The sequence below is a fragment of the Parasteatoda tepidariorum genome, chromosome 5 (assembly GCF_982258835.1).
Source record: "Parasteatoda tepidariorum strain Cologne lab strain chromosome 5, Ptep-v5.0, whole genome shotgun sequence".
Taxonomy (NCBI): domain Eukaryota; kingdom Metazoa; phylum Arthropoda; class Arachnida; order Araneae; family Theridiidae; genus Parasteatoda; species Parasteatoda tepidariorum.
The window spans coordinates 98941031-98947878 of NC_141759.1; positions in this window are offsets into that span (position 1 = coordinate 98941031).

A 6848-nucleotide genomic window follows, 5' to 3' on the forward strand; every position below is an offset into this window, starting at 1 on the left:
TAACTTAATAATGAAGGAAGTTAGACGGCTCCGAAATTCGAACCCCATCCCGAAATTTTATTTTATTTTTTTATTATTATTCCACTATGCGTTCTTTAACAAAGAAAAATGCATGATTCTTCCATTAGAACACCTTACGCATGAGAAACTGTCGAATATATTGTAAAAATAATTTAAAACAATGGAAATAAACCAATTTTCCTGAATTTTTCCTGTTTTTAAATGTTATTCGCCATTTCACCAATTTAAAAAAATTATTTCCTATATGTAGGACCCTTTCAAAGGTAGAAAAACACATTGAAAAAATAATATAATGCAAAATAAGCGGAAGAAAAAAAGAGAAATTTTCTTGAAAAGTTGCTGAAACTGGGAATCGAATCTGCGCCCCTTCATCCCAGCCGTCGGCTAATTGTCCGGTGTCTTGACCATCACACTACTCGTACACGAGAAGCCTGCCACAATTTCGCTTCAAAATTCCTCTCACAGTCAACTATGCAATTGAACATTGAGGCCTCCCCTGCACCCCCTAATTCACATATAAAAATTTCCTTCAGCTGAAATGTTAGGACCATAGACCCCTACTTACAAGGCCGGATTAACCATTAAGCACACTAAGCACGTGCTTAGGGCACCAGGGGATAGGGGGGCACCACAAAGCCTGACTAAATGTGAGGAGTATATAATTTAATTTTTTTTGAAACATTACTTAAATTTATTATTTTGAGCTTTCATTGTAAGAGTAGATAACAAGCTTTTCTAAGTACGAAATTTTACATAATAAAAGAAAAAAAAACAAACGATGTTATGTATCAAAAAATTTTGGTCTAATAATTAAATTAGGTAGCGAATTTCTATGCGATAAAAGATCTATTTATTTATCCATTACAATGATTCCATAACATACTGCTACGATTCATGTTTACATAATATTTTTCGCAGTTGTAGCAAAGTTAATACTTCGTCAATTTGATTTTTTTATGTAAAAAAAAATTTATTTACAACATTTTGATGCAATGATTTGATGATGTAAAATATGTGATTTTTGATGTGAAAAAAAAACTGTATTATGCATGTTTGCAGTTTTTGTGCGTGTTTTTGTTTTTATGTGCTGCACATTTTTCAAAAATATTTGCTTACACTATATTTTTAATTATATTCTCATTGCATATCAAAAAGAAGTCATCAAATTACGTAAAGGTTGTGTTACAAAAATTTATTTCAAAATTTTACTTCAAATAATTTTTTTATTCACTAAATTAAGACAAAAGGATGTTTAAGTATCATTTTTCGAAATTTCTTCGTGGAGGAGAGGTTAAATTTGCGAAAATATGACCACACACTTCGCATTACTTATAATTTTTTTTATCTATATATAGCGAATGTTGAAATTAGATTTTAAAACTTAAAATATATACTATGTAATATGAATGCAAGCAGCTAGTCTTTTAATAAGGAAAGAATTACAGGTTCCTTAGTCCTTAGCGTCTTGTATAAATACAAATGTTATAAAAGTTGAGCACAAAAGATGTGTAAATTCACAATGTGAATCGGATGTTCGTTGACGGTGAAAAATACGTTAAAAAGAGTATCCATTAAAACTAATTTAATATTAAAATCAAATATAAGAAATAAGTAGCAATAAAATCAAATTTTCGATCATTGAATTGGGTTTAGTGCAAGTAAACTATATTTTGTGCATCTTATAACGAAAATTTGTAAAAATTACAATTAAGAAATAAGAAAAGTTCTGAAAATTTCAAATCAAAAATAAATAGCAAATTTAAGAAAGATATAAAGATATTTTTATTAATTGAATTTAAAAATACGTTTAATAACTAATAAAGAAACCCCTTAATGATAATGATTAAAGTTAGAGCCAATCAAAATTATTATTGAGAATATATATATATATATATATATATATATATATATATATATATATATATATATATATATATATATATATATATATATATATATATATATATATATATATATATATATATATATATATATGTAATTTCATCAACTTTTATTAAGATGATAATTTGAACATGTAAATATTTTGAAAATAATATTATTTCTGTCACTAAAAATAAATTTAATCGTTGCTTTTAATTTTTACTTGCAGCTCGTGTGTACATCAGATTGAAATAAATAAATAACTAATTAAGGTATTTCCATTTAACTTTTTCTTAAAATAAAAATTGGTCATTCTGCATGAACGAGTGGGGAAAATATTGTTGTTCCTGCTATTTTATTATAAGCACCAGACTGCTGGGAAACGTGGTTCAATTTAACCTGATCTTGCTTTCTGCATGTAACAGACAATCCCGTCGTAAAACAACAAAAGTTGTTAATTGCCAGCATTCGATTTCATGAATTCAAAGGCTCTTGAAAAGGAGCACCGTGAATGTCCCCAACATATGCGTTAGAATACAAAGCTAAATTTTCTGAGAAGAACCACTTTAAGGACAAGACAAGTGTAACCAATTGATTTACTACAGACAGAGAACATCCTTTCATCTCAGATATCTTTAAGCATCCTTTAGTCGACTCGTTCCCCCTTCCCTTTTTTTTAGAGGAAAGGGCCATATCTCAGAAAATTCAAATTGTCTTCCCTTCAAAGGGGTAGAGCTACAAATAAATGATGACTTAAGATTGAAGAAAGTGGGAGGTCTAGGAAAAGAAAAGTTTTTTGATTGACATAATTTTCAACCAATAACTTTATTTAAGCTACAATCAGTAACTAATTTCCCGTATTTACACACCCCCGTATATACACACAAATTAAACATTTTGGTAAACACTTTGCACCTTAGTTTACAGGATTTTGTTTCAACTTGGTTCGTGTTTAGATTATTTTACTTTTTCGCATTGTTTAATTTTTATTTAACTTTATCGATTATTTTACTATTTGATTTTTATGACTATTTTAAGAGAGAAGTTTCGGGCAACGATCATATAAAGACAAACATGACTCTTGCAGAAATTTTAGAGTTGACGTAAGTAACCATTTATTCTATTTAAATTGGTTCCCCTTCCTTGTTCCCAATGTTTATTGAAAAGGAAAATGTTTTTATAAACAATACTTGAGGAATCTTCCATTTCATTGGGCAAATAATTTTAATTATTAAATTTTGAACAGGTTTTTAAAGACAGATTAATGAAATATAACTTTAATTTTGTTCAAACGAAATCACTAATTTATATTTAGGAAAAGCTAAAGTCAGGTGTTTGATAAATAGCCTTGTTAAAATGGTTAACTTTGATGTTTCTCCACTTCGAAAATATTTATTTTCAAAATTTTTCTTTTATCATCTTTGCCTGTACCGAAATTTTAAATTCAAAAGTTCTTTTTCTTCTTTTTTTGTGTTAAAATGTGTACTAAGATCTAGTAGAAGGTATTTCAAAGTTGGTTATTTTAACATATAATGTAACATTTAATGTTTAATATGTAAAATAACTAACCATCTTTTCTTAAAAACTTAAAAGTTTATTTGCAATTGGTAATTAAATTTTATCATTTTAATCCTTAAAATAGTTAATATTTCAACAGGCTATTGAAATTATAGTATCGATAGTTTTTCCTTATTTTAACAATGTCATTTCTTGTATATAAAAATTATGAGGAACAAATAAAACTATTGTTTGTGACTCTAAAAATTATTATGATATTTTTACGGAAATATGAGAAGAAAAAAATAAATTTCATGAAAGGAAGAAAAAAAATGGTAAAATTATGGCACAGAAAAAGTTTATTGTACTGAAACATTATTCTAAATATAAACATTATATCAGCATTATTCTTGCTTTTGAAAGCATGCTGTAATAGTGAACAGCTTATATTGCTTCAGGTAGTAGCCCTCAAATAATTTTATCAATAATTATTATTTATCGATCAATATTGATTATGTCTAAATAAATATAAGTAAAGATTTTAATTTTTCTGAAGCATTATAATATTTTAATTATAAAAAATTAATTAAACCTAAATGAAAAAATAAAATTACAATTTTTAAAAATTATATAATTTTTTTTACATTCTATTACATAATAATACTCAAAAGTAATAAAAAAAATTTCAAGTTTTTGTTAAAAATACAATGTGACATATTTCTTAGGAGGGGATGCCGTATTATAAGTTTTAAGAAGTAACTAAATTTTTTTAAATAATTGATCTTATTGAAATAAATTTTATTCTATGACGTTATAATTTAAATATTTATTTGATTTTAAATAAAAATTTTAAGTAATAATATACAAATTTTATTTCGATTTATTTTATGAATTTGTCTTTAAATGTTGTAAAGAATATGTGAAATATTTAGTACATAAAATTTGAGTAGGCAAGGTAGATTTCGGTTGGTTTAAGATAAATGCTGGTTCAATAAAATTACATATAATACTTCTGTTTATGTATCTAAGGATTGTATTTTTCCAAACCTAAAATTATTTTCTATAAAACTTATGTGGTATTATGTACGCGTATGCATACAGGAATAAAAAATATCGTTAACACACAATCCAAAAAAAAAAGTGAATAAATTAAAAATGATGGTTTGTTATGTTCTACTGATTATTAATTAAGTTTAGTTTTTATATTATATTCATTGTTGCTCTACTTATGTTTTTGTTTTGTATTATAAAAACACGAATGTTCTAAATTTGTAAACGAAAATCTGTTAATTGAATTTATAGTTATTTAAAGTATTTTGTTTTTGCATTTATTTACTTATTGAGGACAGAGTGTTTATTTACTGAGACAGCTTTTTCAGACCAAAGTTACTGCTATCACTTATGAGAATTTTATGTACAGGTTTAATGGAGTAGTTTTAAGTGATTTCTATCATTTTTTCTAAAAGGTCATTTTTTTACTAGTCAAATTACGATTTAATTGATAGTTATCTATTGCTCCTAAACTCTTCTGTACCTTTGACAGGTTACCTAATTAAGAGAATGTCCAAAATATTAAACAAAATAGTAATAATTTTATTAGGTAATTAGTTCTGTTTTCCACAGATGCAATCTAGAGTGAGTTGTTATTATGAAATAAGTTCATTTATGATTTTTAATCCAGATTTTATAGGATCATTTATGATAATTGTTGCATTTATAAATTTACTCATCACAATTTTTTTTCCCTCATTTCTCTTCCGATCATTATTAATATATTAGGTTTAATAAGGAAAAAGAAATAATTATTATTTGTAAAAGTATGTTGTATTATATACAGTGCGTAAAAGAAAAAAAAGTAAAAAACCTGAATAACTCTTGATTTAATGATCGGATTTTAACTTAGGTTCTAGATCTCAATCTAAATGGTTTAAGGGCCAATCTTAAAATATGCTAATTAGATGGTGCAGAAGATATTTTTTTAAGTCAGGCAAACGTGTTTCCTCTACCTATATATATACATATCTATATGTATGTTGTTGTTAAATTTGGATATTTGTCCCTCAAAATATGGATGATATTCGCAATAAGGAAATTAAGGTCCCAAAAGTTTTTTTTAAGGTTGAAAGTTTGGGCTCCATTATTTAATTTCAGTTTTCATGCATTTCGCAATGTCTCGAGAACTTTTGAAACGAATTGAAAAAATTTTATACCTAATAATAAAATTCATTTACCTAAAAATATTTTCCCGACAAAAATAGTTTTTTTTTAAATTATTTATTATTAATAGTCGGAAAAATTTTCAATTTAAAAATATACAAACTTTTATATAATTTTAAAGAGCATAAATGTAAATGGTAAAATACAAAATTTGAACGAAATCTGTCGAATAGTTCTTGAGAAATGAAATGTTAAATATATAACTTTTTTAAAATTGAATAATTCAGTTGTATTTGACTGATTTAATACACATTAAATTTTGTATTTTGTCATTTAAAATGACATTTGCTAAATTTTCAATTTAAAGTTCTTTCGTCTATTCTCTTAAATAAAATAATATAAAATAATTAATACTTCTTAAAAATTATTTTTGACAAGGAACTATTTTTAGGAAAATGAATTTTATTATTGTGCGCTAAAATTTTTTAGTTCGTTTAAAAATATTCTCGTGGTATGGCTATATATTTTGAGAGTCAAGAATTCGAACCATTTAAAAAAAAGTTATGCTTTTTTTAGAAAAAGATGTGTCTGTTTTTCTAAAGTATTTTGAATCTTAGTATATAAAAGTTCAAACTTTCGATCATAAGTCATTCAAAGTGTTTGCTTTTTTGCACATGGTGCATGTGCACAAACAGAAGTTTTTTTTATATTAATTGAAAAGTTTTCAATTGATCATATTTTAATTTTTTTTATTTGAATAAATATTTTCTTTTAAAAAATTTTGATTTTATATTTAGAATTAACACGTGACTTAATAGCAGATGTATTTTTAATTGTTAGAGGGGGGCACCAAAATATTTTCAGTGCTTAGGGCCTCAAGAGGTCTTAATCCGGCCCTGATTTGTACCATTAATTACAACAACTTTTGCACCATGAAATTAACCAGTTTTACCTATTATAATATAACTAAAATAACTCTGAAATAACTTTCAGTTTAGATTGAGTGAAATTATTTTTACCTCAAATATACGTATTTGTTTGAAGTGGGGAAAAGTTAATTTTTGAAATCAACTACGAATACACCTCGAATCAACTTTGACACCTCAAAACAACCTTGTGTAAAACTCAAAAAAACCTAAATTTTTGCAAGGGTGGGTGTTTCATATCATACATAAAAAAATTGCTTAGTATAATAAACTATAATTTCTGGAAGAGTTCAAAAATCATAAGTTTATATTAAGGACAGAGTTTTCGGTAAAGAACGCCTTATTCACGTTGAAATATTGGAAAAG